This window comes from Rattus norvegicus, chromosome 12 (assembly GCF_036323735.1).
Source record: "Rattus norvegicus strain BN/NHsdMcwi chromosome 12, GRCr8, whole genome shotgun sequence".
Classification (NCBI taxonomy): domain Eukaryota; kingdom Metazoa; phylum Chordata; class Mammalia; order Rodentia; family Muridae; genus Rattus; species Rattus norvegicus.
The window spans coordinates 20,744,603-20,758,493 of NC_086030.1; the positions used below are offsets into that span (position 1 = coordinate 20,744,603).

General features: G+C 49.9%; 1 long non-coding RNA gene across 1 annotated transcript; it reads left to right on the forward strand.

The window, feature by feature from the left end:
* Nucleotides 1-1,714: 1,714 nt before the first annotated feature.
* On the forward strand, nt 1,715-5,844 carry LOC103691050 (uncharacterized). Its single transcript, XR_595272.3, has 3 exons — nt 1,715-1,851; nt 4,726-4,939; nt 5,059-5,844. It is a non-coding gene; the product is annotated as an uncharacterized LOC103691050 (long non-coding RNA).
* Nucleotides 5,845-13,891: the final 8,047 nt, after the last annotated feature.

The window sequence follows — 13,891 nt, forward strand, 5'->3', positions numbered from 1 at the left end:
TCCTATCTTCCTTCCCTGTCTGTTTTTCTCTCTTTCTGTCTTTCCTCTCTGTTGCTCTGTCTCTCTTTCCCTCTCTTGTTTCAGTCTATCTTCTCAGTCTGTGCCCCTAACATCTCTCCTTATCTCTCTGTGTCTGTGTCTCTCCTCTTCCTCTTCCTCCTCTTCCTCTTCCTCCTCCTCCCCTCCTCCTCCCCCCCTCTTCCTCCTCACTCTCTGTGAGTGCCAGTTTTCACCAAGCATGACAAATTTCAGACCCACCACACCTTGTAATGTCCCCATGGGGCTCATTTTGCACAGGGGTGTTGAATTTAGAGTGAGAAGCAGTTCACAGCAAAGGAGTAAGGGGCATGGAGTAGAGCCTGGGTCATCTCTGCCCAACCCAGTATATCTTGGCCAGCTCTGCCTTCCCTAGGGCCATAAAACTGTTTATGAGCGGAGTCCTACCCACTGGAACCCAGCCAGGTTTCCCCTGGGAGGCTATTGTGCTTCCTGGGAGTCCCCAGGAAGACATGAGGACTAGGGGGCAGTGTGAGGTAGTGATGGGCACCAAGGGGAGCCATGTACTGGCCATGGGGCTGACCACAACTCAGGGTCCTGCCTACACCTGACTCAAGGAAGCCTGTCCTCGCGGCCCACTTTAGAGTCCTTGAGGTGTCTACGCACCTCTGTGGCGTGCACCCACCAAACCATGGGACCGATACCTCCTGATGTCTTTGTCCATGTCTGACTGTGAGCTGTTGGCATGGCCCTGTTTTGCAAGCCTGAATCCAGAGTCCGATCCGACAATGATATTGAAGTAACAGGGAGTGGAAAATCCTCAGAAAGTGGGCCAGGGTCCCAAGTCTAACAAGGCATGTGAGCAGTGACATTCGTCCATTCTGAGGACCCTATGTCAGAGTATGTGGAGCCCTGTGGCTCTCAATGTATCTTGGAGCTAATCCTCCCCACTCCCACCCCTATACTACAGGGTGCTCACCCAACTAGAAAGGGATGGGAGGCCTCATTGGCATCCCCCTATTCAGACTGATGGACGCCTGGCATTGGCAAGGCCAGCCTCTCGGCATCTGAGGACCAGGTACAAAGGGCCTGTGGCAAGTGGGGTTCACTTCGTAGAAGGTGCTACCCTCCAAGGCTGCCCAAGGCTATCCAGGGCACCTCTCTTGTCGACAGTTGCTGGGCTAGAAATGGGGTGGTGGGAAAGGCCACAGCAGATTTCCAAGTGGACTCTACTTGAGAGGTTTGGACCATATCCTCCTCCCCATCCAAGAAAAGGGAACTAGGGACCAGGGACCAGCCAAGCGGGCCTCAGAGGACCTGTGAAAACTGACAGGCCAAGGAGGCTCTGGGAACCACTGAAATCTTGCTTCCAATCCAGAAAGACAACAGTGTCCCCCATAAAGAAACGTAGCTGATGGCTCCAGTGGACTCCTCCAGAGAAAATCTGAGGCACGGTCGGAAGATCAGAACATCAGAATGTATCCAAGATTGAGTCTCTGGTGGCTGTATCTGCATCCCATCTCTGGGCGGTCACTAGAGCCATCTCCCCTTATTCACCCTAGAGGGCAGAGAGGAATCTTGGAGGGGCTGGGCCTGGAAGAAGTTTACTCTCAATTCTTGCCTCCAGGACACCCCAGATCCTGAGAGCCGCTAGATTCCTTGTTCCAGACCCCACCTCTCCACGGGGAAATGATGAGCTGGCCTCCTGTGGGGAGGGACAGGAGAGGGCAGGGGAATTGAAAGTGCATTCCAGACTGGTGACACAGCCCAGTGGCCCCAGGGCAGGGAGGGCACCCGCTGAGCTGCTGTTCTGGAAGATTCCTGAGATCTGATTTCCCTGAAGAGGAGAGAATGGTACGTGGTAAGAAGGGGAAGACCCTTGCCCTGGAGGGTGCAGCCAATCTTAAAAGCTGCCTCTCCCAGGAAGCCCTCTCAGATACTCTCCCAACACACACAAGTCTGGACCTAGGCTCCCCACAACTGCTTAGCATAGGTATAGGATATAGTGGACGGCTCTCCCTTGTCCTCATTACTTCATCAGGATGTACTTTCTGTGGTCCAGAGCCGGAGGCAGGTGAGGTGGATGGTTCATGCTGCCCTTGGGGGAGGCCCTGGTAGGTCTGCTCTAAGAAGTGGGGGTTCTTGAAGGGAGGGAAGAGACTGGGAATGAGGGCGGGCTGGGCTAGCTGCTCTCTTCAGTTGTGTTCTGTACTAGCATGCACCAGGCGCTGCCCCAATGGTCTTTCCTTGCATGTTTGTTTTAGGTCTTGGGACCTCCAAGCATACAGTGTGTGCTTCCCAAATTATAGGCATAGGGCCAAGGAACAGTGGTGGGGGCCTTGAGCCAGGCTTTGATGGGGCAACTGGGCCACATATGGGGAACCCTCCTCTGCCTTAAACCAGAGGATGTAGTCCCCTGTGGTTCCAGAGAGTTGGGTGATGGGTGTCATTAGGTGGGGATATTCTTTAAGAGGATAACAAACAAGGTTCACCCTCCCTGGGACTTCTGTTATCTAGGAGGCCATTCTCTTGACTCATAGGGTGCTTGCCTTTTTTCCCAATGTTCTGTTGGTTTACAAGCCCTTGACAGTTCTAAGGGGAATAGTCAGGCTGCTGGGGCTTTGTACCAAATGGCCATGCGTTTTGGGTCTCACAGTCAGGCAGTTCCCAGCCATCTATGCCCCTTCTGGGGTTCTATGACTTGTGAGTGATCAGTTTACAGGTGGCACCCAGAGGCAGAGCCATGAGGTCTCTTGCCCTCCTGCGTGAGTTCATGCAAGCTTTCTGTGGGCCCAGCTAATCCATCCTAAATTCAGAGCTCCTGGAATCATGAAGTCATAATTTTTTTCTTGAGCCTCTTAAGTTTTGGGACCGTTTGTTATGGACACCTCTGACAGCCAGTGTCACCATTTCTGGGGAACTGAGGGCTAGAGTAGCCATAGGTCGTGTACAAGGAGCATTGTAGAATAAAGCAGGCAGAGGTGTACGACTACCTTGTTGTATGTGTGAACTGTTTAGTTGGTTCTTCTGGTTCTGAGGCAGCCAGCCAATTTCACACCCAGGCCCTTTGAAGCTATGTCTGTTGAACTTCTCTGTCCCCTGGAGCTTTGAGGATAGAGTGATGTGGTAAATTATTATTTAAATCCAGGCCAGGCATGGTGGCTTAAGCCTTTAATCTCAGCACTGGGAGGCAGAAGAAGGTGGATCATTGTGAGTTCGAGGTTACAACGTAATGAGTTTCAGGAGAGCCAGAGCTATATAGTAAGACCGAAAAACCAGTCCAACACAAAACAAAACCATGCTTAGCCTGGTCTGGTGACACAGGCCAGTCACCTTAGTGGTTCAGGGGGCTGAGGCAGGAGGATTACTAGTTCAAGATCTACCGGGGCTACTGAATAAACTTAAGACCAGTCTGAGAAAATTAATGAGACCGTATATAAAAATTAAAAAAGAAAAAAAATGGGCTTTGATGCTGGCCATTCTGGTGCATGCCTTTAAAACCCAGCTTTTGGGAGGAAGCAGGTAGATCTCTATGAGTTCAAGGTCAGCTTGGTCTACATAGTGGTTTCAACACACCCAGAACTATGTGAACAACCTCTTCTTTAAGAAATGGGGTGGGGAGCTTTGGTTGTAGCTTAGAGGTAGAGCCCCGCCTAGAATCCCCCAGTGAGGGGCTGGGAGTGTGGTTCAGTGGTAGAGCCCCTGCCTAGAATCCCCCAGTGAGGGACTGGGGGTGTGGCTCAGTGGTAGAGCCCCTGCCTAGAATCCCCCAGTGAGGGACTGGGGGTGTGGCTCAGTGGTAGAGCCCCTGCCTAGAATCCTTTAGGGCTACTTGCTGTCATTTTACTGCCAAGATTGGCCTAGAGATGGACAGGGCTACCCTTCTTGCAGTGCCACCTAGGACTCCTGTCACCCAGAGGTGTGAGCTCCTCTTCCTTGGGTGGAGCCGAGTCATTGAAGTCTGCCATGTGCCCCTGGTATTCAGCCTTCTCTGCCACCAGGAAGGCTCAATGCTGGCTGCATTTGGGCTCCATGCCAGGCTCAGCCATAACGGATCCTCCAACAGTCCTAATTAGCAACTCTTTCTGCTTCATTATCTCTTCATCCTTGAGGCCAGCAAAGGCTCAGAGAGGTGAAGCAACTGGTGGAAGGATGCATAGCCAGCAGGTGGCAGAGTGGCTACCTCTCTGGGCCAGAGCCCTTTCTCACCTCTGAGGCCTTTGGACCAAGTAGACGCTAGGGAAAAAGGCTGCTGGCCTTTCTAGGGAAGTTCACGTGGCTTCAGAGGGAGGTGGCTGCCACAGGGATGCTGGGGCCTCCCTATTCTGAGATGGGATGAGGATGAGATTACCTGCCTGGACTTTGTCCTTCTGCATTAGAGGAGCCGCCTGGGTGACCCAGCCTCCCCGGTGACAGGAAGGGGAGGATCTAAGGCAGGACTGTGATTCTGTCCATAGTCTCGAAGGCAGAAGGATATAGCTGAGCTCACCCAGTGGAGATGTGAGACCCAAGTCACCCTTACCACAGGGTGCGGGAGCAGAGGTTACCTTACCAAGATATAACAGGACACTTAGGTGGCCAGGATAGAGAGGCTGAGGATAGGGCCTAGAGCTCAGACAGCCCCGGTTGTCCTCACTCTCTGAGGGCAGTTTTCCTTGGTGAACAGGCAGGGTAGACATCGGATTCAGGCCTGGCCAGCTGCACAGTTCTGTCTTCTCCTAACCACAGTGTTCTCAGGAATACAGCCATCCAGAGAGTGTGGGTGCTGATGATGAAGTTAGAAGATGAACTGGTTGGGTACAGCTGAGTGGCCTGCCCTGCTATCTGAACTCGAGTCCCACAGATCAGCACCGTCGCCAGCTTCCTTGGCCAGCGTTGTAAAGTTGTGATCTCTTTAGACAATGTGGGGGATGGAAACAGCCACAGTCACTGAAACGACAGGGTACGCCCCTTTTTAAAAAAATTCGTTCATTTGTCTATGTGTATATATGTATATTTGTTGAAGGCAAGCTAGAAAAGCCCTATTTTTATGTTTTGTTTTGTTTTATGTTTTTTAAACAGAGTCTCTTCGTTGGCCTAGACTGGCCAGTGTAGACTGGCTGGCTAGGGAGCCTCATGGATCCCCCGTCTCTGCTGCTCCAGCACCACAATTACAAGGACATGCTATCACACCCAGCTTTTTACGTGCACACTGGGTACTGAATTCAGGAGCTTTTGTCCCAACCTGTTGATTTTTAGGTTTTTTTTGTTTTTGTTTTGTTTTTTTGAGACAGGATCCCACTAAATTGCCTTTAAACTTGTCATCCTCCTGCCTCAGCTTCTGATAGGCCTGGTTTTGTTTTCTTTCTGTCACACGTCTCTCTTTGAATTCTCACCATATCCCCATTTCTGGCTTCACTGAAGACTCCTATCTGACTCCTTTGCCCCCAGTCCTAAGGCAAGGCCACCTATGCCCACTCGAACCATGTGTGGGGTGCCTCTTTATAAGAAAGACTCTGCCCTCACCTCCCCAGCCCCCAACACAGTGTGACCAGCCTGGGGTCACTCCCACGTACCAGTCCACCAGGTCAAGGGCATAGCCACAGACATAGTCTCCCAAGTACTTTGTGTGTGGGCCTGCCTGGTTGGATTCCTGTGGTCCAGGGGTGCAGCTCAGAGTCAGGGGACACCCCAGGGGCAGGCAGCAGGTTGGTATAGAAAATACAGGACAGAGACAGCATGAAGATTAGGGAAGAAGGTGCAGAGAAGCAGTGAGTTGGAGCTTTTTATGTCTGCAGCTTCCTGTCTTCCAGCTCCTGAGGTCCTAGCACTAGCAGAGGAGCACTTGCTGTACAACCCTGACGGCCTGAGTTCAATTCCCAGAACCCACTGTGGGAGAAAATAGGACACACACACACACACACACACACACACACACACACACACCCCACCCCACACCACACCACACCACACACACACCACACATACTACATACACACACCACACACACCACACACCACACCACACACCACACACCACATACCACACACACCACACACACACACCACACCACACACCACACACCACATACCACACACACCACACACCACACACCACATACCACACACACCACACACCACACACCACACCACACACCACATACCACACACACCACACACACACACACCACATACACACACACCACACACACCACACCACACCACACACCACATACCACATACACACCACACACACACCACACACACCACACACCACACATCACACCACACACCACACACCACACCACACACATACCACACCACACACACACACACACACTACATACACACACATACCACACACACTACATACACACACACCACACCACACTACACCACACACCACACACCACACACATCACACACACACACTATACACACACACCACAGACACACACCACACATACCACACACACACACACACACCACACACCACATACCACATACACACCACACACACACACACCACATACACACCACATACCACACCACACACACACACACACACACACACCACATACACACCACACACCACACCACACCACACCACACACCACACTCATCACACACACACACTATACACACACACCACAGACACATACCACACATACCACACACACACACCACACACCACATACCACATACACACCACACACACACACACACACACCACATACACACCACATACCACACCACACACACACACACACACACACCACATACACACCACATACCACACCACACACACACACACACCACACACCATACACACCACATACCACACACACCACACACCACACACACATCACACACACGCCACACATACCACACACACACACCATACACACCACATATCACACACACACACCACACCTCACACATCACACACACCACACACACCACACACACACACACACACATTCTTTGAAGATGTTGTGAGTGCAGATCAGATTGCCTACATGGAGGTTATAGCAGACAAGCAGCCCCTGTAGAGATATCTTCACTCCAGGAACTGTAGAGTAGGAGAGACGGCATGGACCAGCACTGCACCCTGGCTCCTGAACCATCAAGGGATGGATGGGAGCCATGATCTCAGGCAATGGAAGAATCTCCAGGAAAACAAGATGAGAATTTTCCAAAGCTGGAAATATATTTATCTCTGGTCTGTGATCTCATTTAATGATTTATATATGGCCTCATTGAGCCAGGCTCTCAGACAGGGGCTCAGGCCCTCCTGCCTCAGCCTCCTGAGTGCTGGAATTACAGGTGTACACTTTCATATCTGACATTGCTATTTTACATCATTCCATGTCAGGCCTTCTGAGAAAAGGGACTGTTTCCATATTTAGATCCCTTTGCTAGGCTGGCACTCAGGTGTTGGGTCATAAGTGCACAGCTACTCTGGAAGCCACTACTCCGTGGCCAGCTATGGCTGCCTGGCCAAGGCTGGAAAGAAAGCAGCTGCGTTTTCATGCTTCCACCTGCTCTTGGATTCTTTTCAGGCAACACATCCTCCTTATGCTCATCCCCCTTCTTCTATGTGAATTGGGACACACATGCATTTTAAAATCTAGCTAATGGACCAGCAAGATGGCTCATTAGATAAAGGCACTTGCTATTAAGACTAAGTTTGATGCTCAGAACAGAGAGAACTCCTGTAAGTTATCCTCCTCTGACATCCACATGTGCCATGGCATGTACACACACACACACACACACACACACACACACACACACACACACACACCCTACATTAAATAAACAAGCAAATAAAGAAATGCTCTCAAATATGGCTACCATTAACAGGGCTTCTCATTCCAGCCACTTGGGAGACTGAGGCAAAAGGATGGCAAGTTCAAGGCTAGCTTAAGTTACAAAGTGAGTTCAGAGCCAGCCTAGCCAATTTAGCAAGATCCTGTTTCCAAATAAAAAAGTTAAAAGGCCAGGGATATAGCTCAGCAGTATACTAGAATCCCCTAGTGAAGGGCTGTGGGCGTGGCTCAGTGGTAGAGCCCCTGCCTAGAATCCCCCAGTGAGGGGCTGGGGGCGTGGCTCAGTGGTAGAGCCCCTGCCTAGAATCCCCCAGTGAGGGGCTGGGCGTGGCTCAGAGGTAGAAGGCAGGCCTAGCATGTATGAGGCCGAGGACTGGCAGTCTGGTTAGTGTGATGTGCATGCAGTGCAACACACAGTGAAAACCCACTGTGTTGTACATGGTGAAGGGTTCTACTGTTCAGGCTTTACATTTGTTCTGGATGTCCGACATTAATCATTGAGTCCAAGTCACTGCCGTCCTCTGCCTCTTCCTCTTCCTCCCTTCTTCCTTGTCCTCCTCCTCTCTCTCCCTCAGCTCTCCTTTTCTGGATACATGGTCTTACTGTGTAGCCCAGGATGGTAGCATCTCTCTGCGATGCTTCTGAGTGTAGGGTCTGCTGTCTGCACCACCACACTCAGCCTGGTGATCTTTTCACATAAAAGTGTGAACCAGTGCCATCCTGTTGGCCTGTAGCTGGTGACTTACTGGGACTTTTCATATCCTGGAAGCTCCTGGCCTCCTAGGAGACTGATAGTGAAGAAGGAATTGTCACCATTTTTCATTTTGAAAATTTTCCATTTTGCAGAAAAGTAAAAACAGGACAATGAGGGCTGGGAGTGTGGCTCGGCAGGGAGAGTGCCTGTCTAGATGGCGCAAGTCCTGGAATCCATTTCCAGAGGGCCATAGGCCGTATGTGGGGGCATACATAATCCCACATACAGTCACAGCACTCGGGAGGTGAAGGCAAGAGGACCATGACATTGGCAATGGCAACCTAGTGAGTTCAGGGCCAGCTTAGGCAACATGAGACTCTATCAAAAAGAAAACAAAACAGGATAATGATAAGTAGTGCAAATAGTACACCCTTTACCTCAATTTACAGCTGTCCCTTTACCTATCTATCATCTGTGTATCCAATTTATGTATCATCATATCTTTGTAGCTATTAAGCTTCTCTCTCTCTCTATATATATATATATAATATATATAGTCTATTTGTCTATTTTATATCTATTAGCCAACCTGCTATCAGATATCTATTATTTATCTCCTATTCTTCTATTTACCTATTCTTTTTCCTTTTCTTTCTACCATGTTTTTTTTTTTCTGTGTACCTTTGGCTGTCCTGGAATTTGCTCTATAGACCAGGCTGGCCTTGAACTCACAGAGATCCACATGTCCATCTGTCTCTGCTGGGATTAAAGGCTCACAACATCACTTCCTGGCTTATCTACCTAACTTTTATCTATCTACTTATCATTATATATTATCTACCCATCAACCATCTATCCTCTGTTATCCATCATTCAGCAAATAATTTATCATATATTCATTGATCATCTATTATGTATCTATTTTACTTCTGACGTATATATGTGTCTGTGTGCCGTTTATCTTGTGTCCATTTATCTGTATTTATGTATTTGTCATCTACCAGTGGCTATAACCTATGTCGCTATGTATCCACCTATCTGCCTAAGTATCTGTCATCAGTCTTCCTTTGCTCTTTCTCTTTTCTTCCCTCTTCCTTGCAACATCACCTCCTCCATGCTCTTAGATTTCCCAGTCAAGAAAAAGCATGCTGCAGACATTAGGAGCCCCACCAAGTTCCGTGAGGTTCTCCAGGATGCATGGTGGTCACACCATGGGCGCACCCTGGGAACTCAGTGTTGAGGCCTATCACTGGATCATACAGCACCTCTGGGGTTGCCATTGTGTTCTGTGTTGCTTCCTTAGGGGCTGGACATCACATTGAAGTGGTCCTGTCCAGCACCAGGAGCCCTCAGTACCACTCCATGGCCTCATCTTGACCCCCAATGTTCCTCTCACAGGGACTGTCTACACCACAGCAAGTGGTCAGGATTAAGAGCTTCATCTGCTTCTTCACGTTTGTGCCTGGGCCTATGTCCCACTGGGGCTTTGCGGATCTCGAGCCTGGTCAGTATTTTCTCTGTGCTCTTCCTGTAACAGCCCTCTCTTCTCTGGGTCTGTTCTCCAATGTGCATGAGACAGCCTCATGTAAAGCTACCTACCACTCCTTTCTCAGCATGGGGATCATCTGTGTTCAGAGCACAGCTGAGACTTCATAGAATCTGAGAGCTGTGACACCAAGGCATGGACAGGGAGGCTGTCCTGACAGGGCTGTGGCTTCTATCATACTGGTGTGCACCCCAGGGTGATGGGGTTGAGCTTGGGGACCATGGAGGCAGTTGATGGTGTGGAGGTGGTTGTGCCTTGAGGAAATCCATGCTGGTCTGTCTTGAGAGGACAGATGCTCTGACCATACATTCAGGGCCACAAAGAGCCCTACTCCCTCCATGACACTTCTTAGTTCACTGTTTGGGGAAAGTGGCTGGTCCCATTATAGCATTACACTCTGCGTTCCCCTTGATGGCTTCATCCTTTCCAGGAAAAAAACAAATCTCAGCTGAGTATATATACCTCTCATCTCGGTGCTTAAAAGGTGGATGGGGGAGGATCTCATGAGTTTGAGGCCACACCTTGACTTAATATGATAAACCCAAGTCTGTGTGGGGGAAACCCAAACAAATTACATTTCCTTCCTTTGGCCTCAAAGGCCCATGGTCATCCCCCTCACACTGCTCCAACCCGTTTCCTCCCATCCTCCTCTCCTCTTTGCAGAACCTGGGACTTGTTGAACAGGTTCCTGCCTCTGGGACTTAGCACTTGCTCTTGTTATCTTGACTTAGAATTCTTGGTCTGCTTCTTTTCATAACGATCCCTTCCCAGCCACCTGAAGTGACAGCTACTTTGCTGCTTGGTTTATTACTTCCTAGAGACTGTGGGCTCCACGAAGGCCTGCTATACTTCCGCTCCTCCACGTGCATCCAGATGCCTGCTACGAGAAACAGGCAGCCTGAATGTCTGAGAGGCCAGTTTACCCGGAGTCACACAGCAGGAAGAGAAGGCAGTGTAGGTCCCAGTTGAGCCCTGCTGGTAGGTGTGTCCCCCACCCCACACCCTGACCACATTCCCAAGCTAGAATCCTTACCTGCGGGCTCAAAGAGGGAATATGGGGACACAAGTTCCCCTCCCTTGATTTGGGGGTTTTTGTTGTTGTTTTGAGACAATTCATGAGGTTGCCCATGTTAGCCTGAAACTCATTATGTAACCCGGGCTGGCCTCGAACTCCCAATCCTCTTGCCTCGGGCTCAAGAGGGTTAGAATTATAGGCATAAACCACCATAAAGGGTTCCAGATACTATTTTCCATAAAAAAATTATTTATTTATTTGGACATAGGGTCAGGTTGTGTAGCCCAAGCTGGCTTGAAACTTCTGATCTTATTACCTTAGCCTCCGGAGTGCTGGGATGACAGGCTTGTACCTCAACCAGGACTGATTTCTACAGGTACTTGAATCACATTTAACAGAGGAAGGAAAAAAAAAAAAAAAAAAGACAGAGGTACAACGAGTAGCAACCATATTCTTTATTTAACTCCCTACCTGCAAAATATTATCACTAATCCATAGTACAAACGTCACTACCACAGAGTCTTACTTTGGGGGCTGGTGGGATGGCTCAGTGGTCAAGAGCACTGGCTGCCCTTTTGGAGGACCTGGGTTTGATTCCCAGCATCCACATGGCATCTCATCACTGTCTGTACTTCCAGTTTCGTGGGATCTGATACCCTCTTCTGGCCTCTAGAGGCACCAGGCACGGATGTGGGATGTGGTACACAGGTATATCTGTTCCACGACTAAAATGTTTTTCTTACACACCTGTGCTTTGCAGGTAACAGTTCTGACCAGACACACCTAAATGCCTGGTGGCCAAGAGTGGCTTCAACTTCTGACCAGGGCAGACTCTGTTCTTTGGGTTTCCACATTTTTGTTACTTTGGGTTGAGACAGGATCTTACTATAAGGATAGCCTAGGCTAATCCTTAGAGTTGAGGCAATACTCGTGCCCCAGTTTCCCTGGTACTAAGATTATAGGCATGCACTACCATGCCTGGCTGGGCTTTTCTCCTGTCCTCTCCTTCCTCCCCTCCCTCTTTAAGACATGATTGGCCTTGAGCTCAATGTGTGTCCCAACGATGACCTTGAACTCCTGCCTCCAGAATGCTGGAATTACAAGCATGCATCACCAGAGTTGTTTTTATTTGTTGCTGGGAGTAGAACCCAGGGCCTTGTATATGATAGGCAAGGACACTATCAACTCCATTCCCTAGCCCCTGGGCCTTTCCTTTCAAAAGCCACCACACTTTCCTTTACATGGGTCTTTATTCGCAAAATATCCACGGGTCTATTGTGGGCTCCTATGCTATTTTAAACATAATTTCTATTTGTGTATTTAAAAGTGAAAATAAAAACAATTACTAGGGAGTGGAAAGCAGCCTGGAGGTGCCCTCCCACCCCAGCACAGACTTATCTTGTTTTCTGGGGAGCCTGAACTGGAAAGGCCCGATCCTTAGCCTGGGGGGGGAAGGGGGGGCAAGATAATGACATAATTAAAGCTTGTGGCCGGGCACTTTTGATCTTCAAGGACCAGAGCCCACATGGCTGAGGCTCCATTTGGGTTAATTGCCCAGAACCAAGAAAGCTTTGCCCAGAGATAAAGGGAAACTGGTGTTTCAACATTACAAATTGTTCTGGGATGGCTCTGGCAGAGCCTGGATGCCTGGGGCCCAGCTGGCCCCACCCTTACAGAGAGGGTCCTGTGGGTTGCTGGGAGCTGCTGGGCGTAGAGACCACCTGCAGGGTGAAGCGCTGGCTTCCACTTTTGTTATTTGTCTAGATAAAGGACCGGAATCCAGGGCTAGCCAGGGACAGATCCCACCAAGACCAAAGTCAAGCAGCAGAGAGCAGGAGGACCTTCTGTGTGCGGTGTGTGTGTGTGTGTGTGTGTGTGTGTGTGTGTGTGTGTGTGTGTGTGTTGTGCAAACCTGGAGCTACCTGTCTATATTGCCTTCTCATTCTTGTCTCATGCAAATGCTACCTGGGCCACTCCATATTCTTGGATCTTCCAAGGGATGGGGCACTTGGTGCCTGGGACTCAGTCTCACTTGCTCTATGTAATCGATAGGAAGAGGGTCTAAGTTCCTCCACCTCAGAATGGTTGCTTGAAATTATTTCACAGGACAAAAGACCGGCATAGCTCAGTATCGGTCAGTGCAGCTAATGAGTAACAATGACTGCAATAATTGAGCACGGATAATTGAGTTCCAAGCAGTTGAAGGGCACTGGCTAGGTGGATGAGTCTCTGGTGAAAAGGTGTGCTTTACGATTAAAATGCTGGGCAAATTGGATGGTCTCCCTCGATTCAGATCTGTGACTACGCCTCCCCGTGTTCTTGGGGGTCTTGGGTTGAAAGGACACCATCAAAGGTTAGATGTTAGCTGCCCCCCCCCCGGCCGAGCAGCCCCTCTCTTGAGCTATTTGAAACACTTGACATTTTAATTATGGGCGGGAGGACACGTCGCGTTGTGCCGGGGGCACTGGAGACAGGTCGGAAGCATCTGCTCTGGGGGCGACCGGACATCCCTGTCACCGCCAGGTGCACTTTCTAGTTCCCTTCCCCACCTTTCCAAGCTCCCAGCTGCTGGCCGCCTACTTCCTCCAGGGACCCTCCAGCTGTCCTCAAGCGCCCACAGTCCTTAAGATGCTCTTTCTAGTTGGGACTGGATTTTAGGGGGTGGGTGAGGGTCTTTCTCTCGCACCCGGCTTGGGGGTTTTCAGCTACTGGGGCGGGGATGCCCCACAGAGCCTGGAGCGACGCATCTACAGGCTAGGGCAGCAGCCACCCACACCTCCTCCGACTCTAAAGTATATTTAGCCTCATTATCAAATGTTTGCAGTGAAC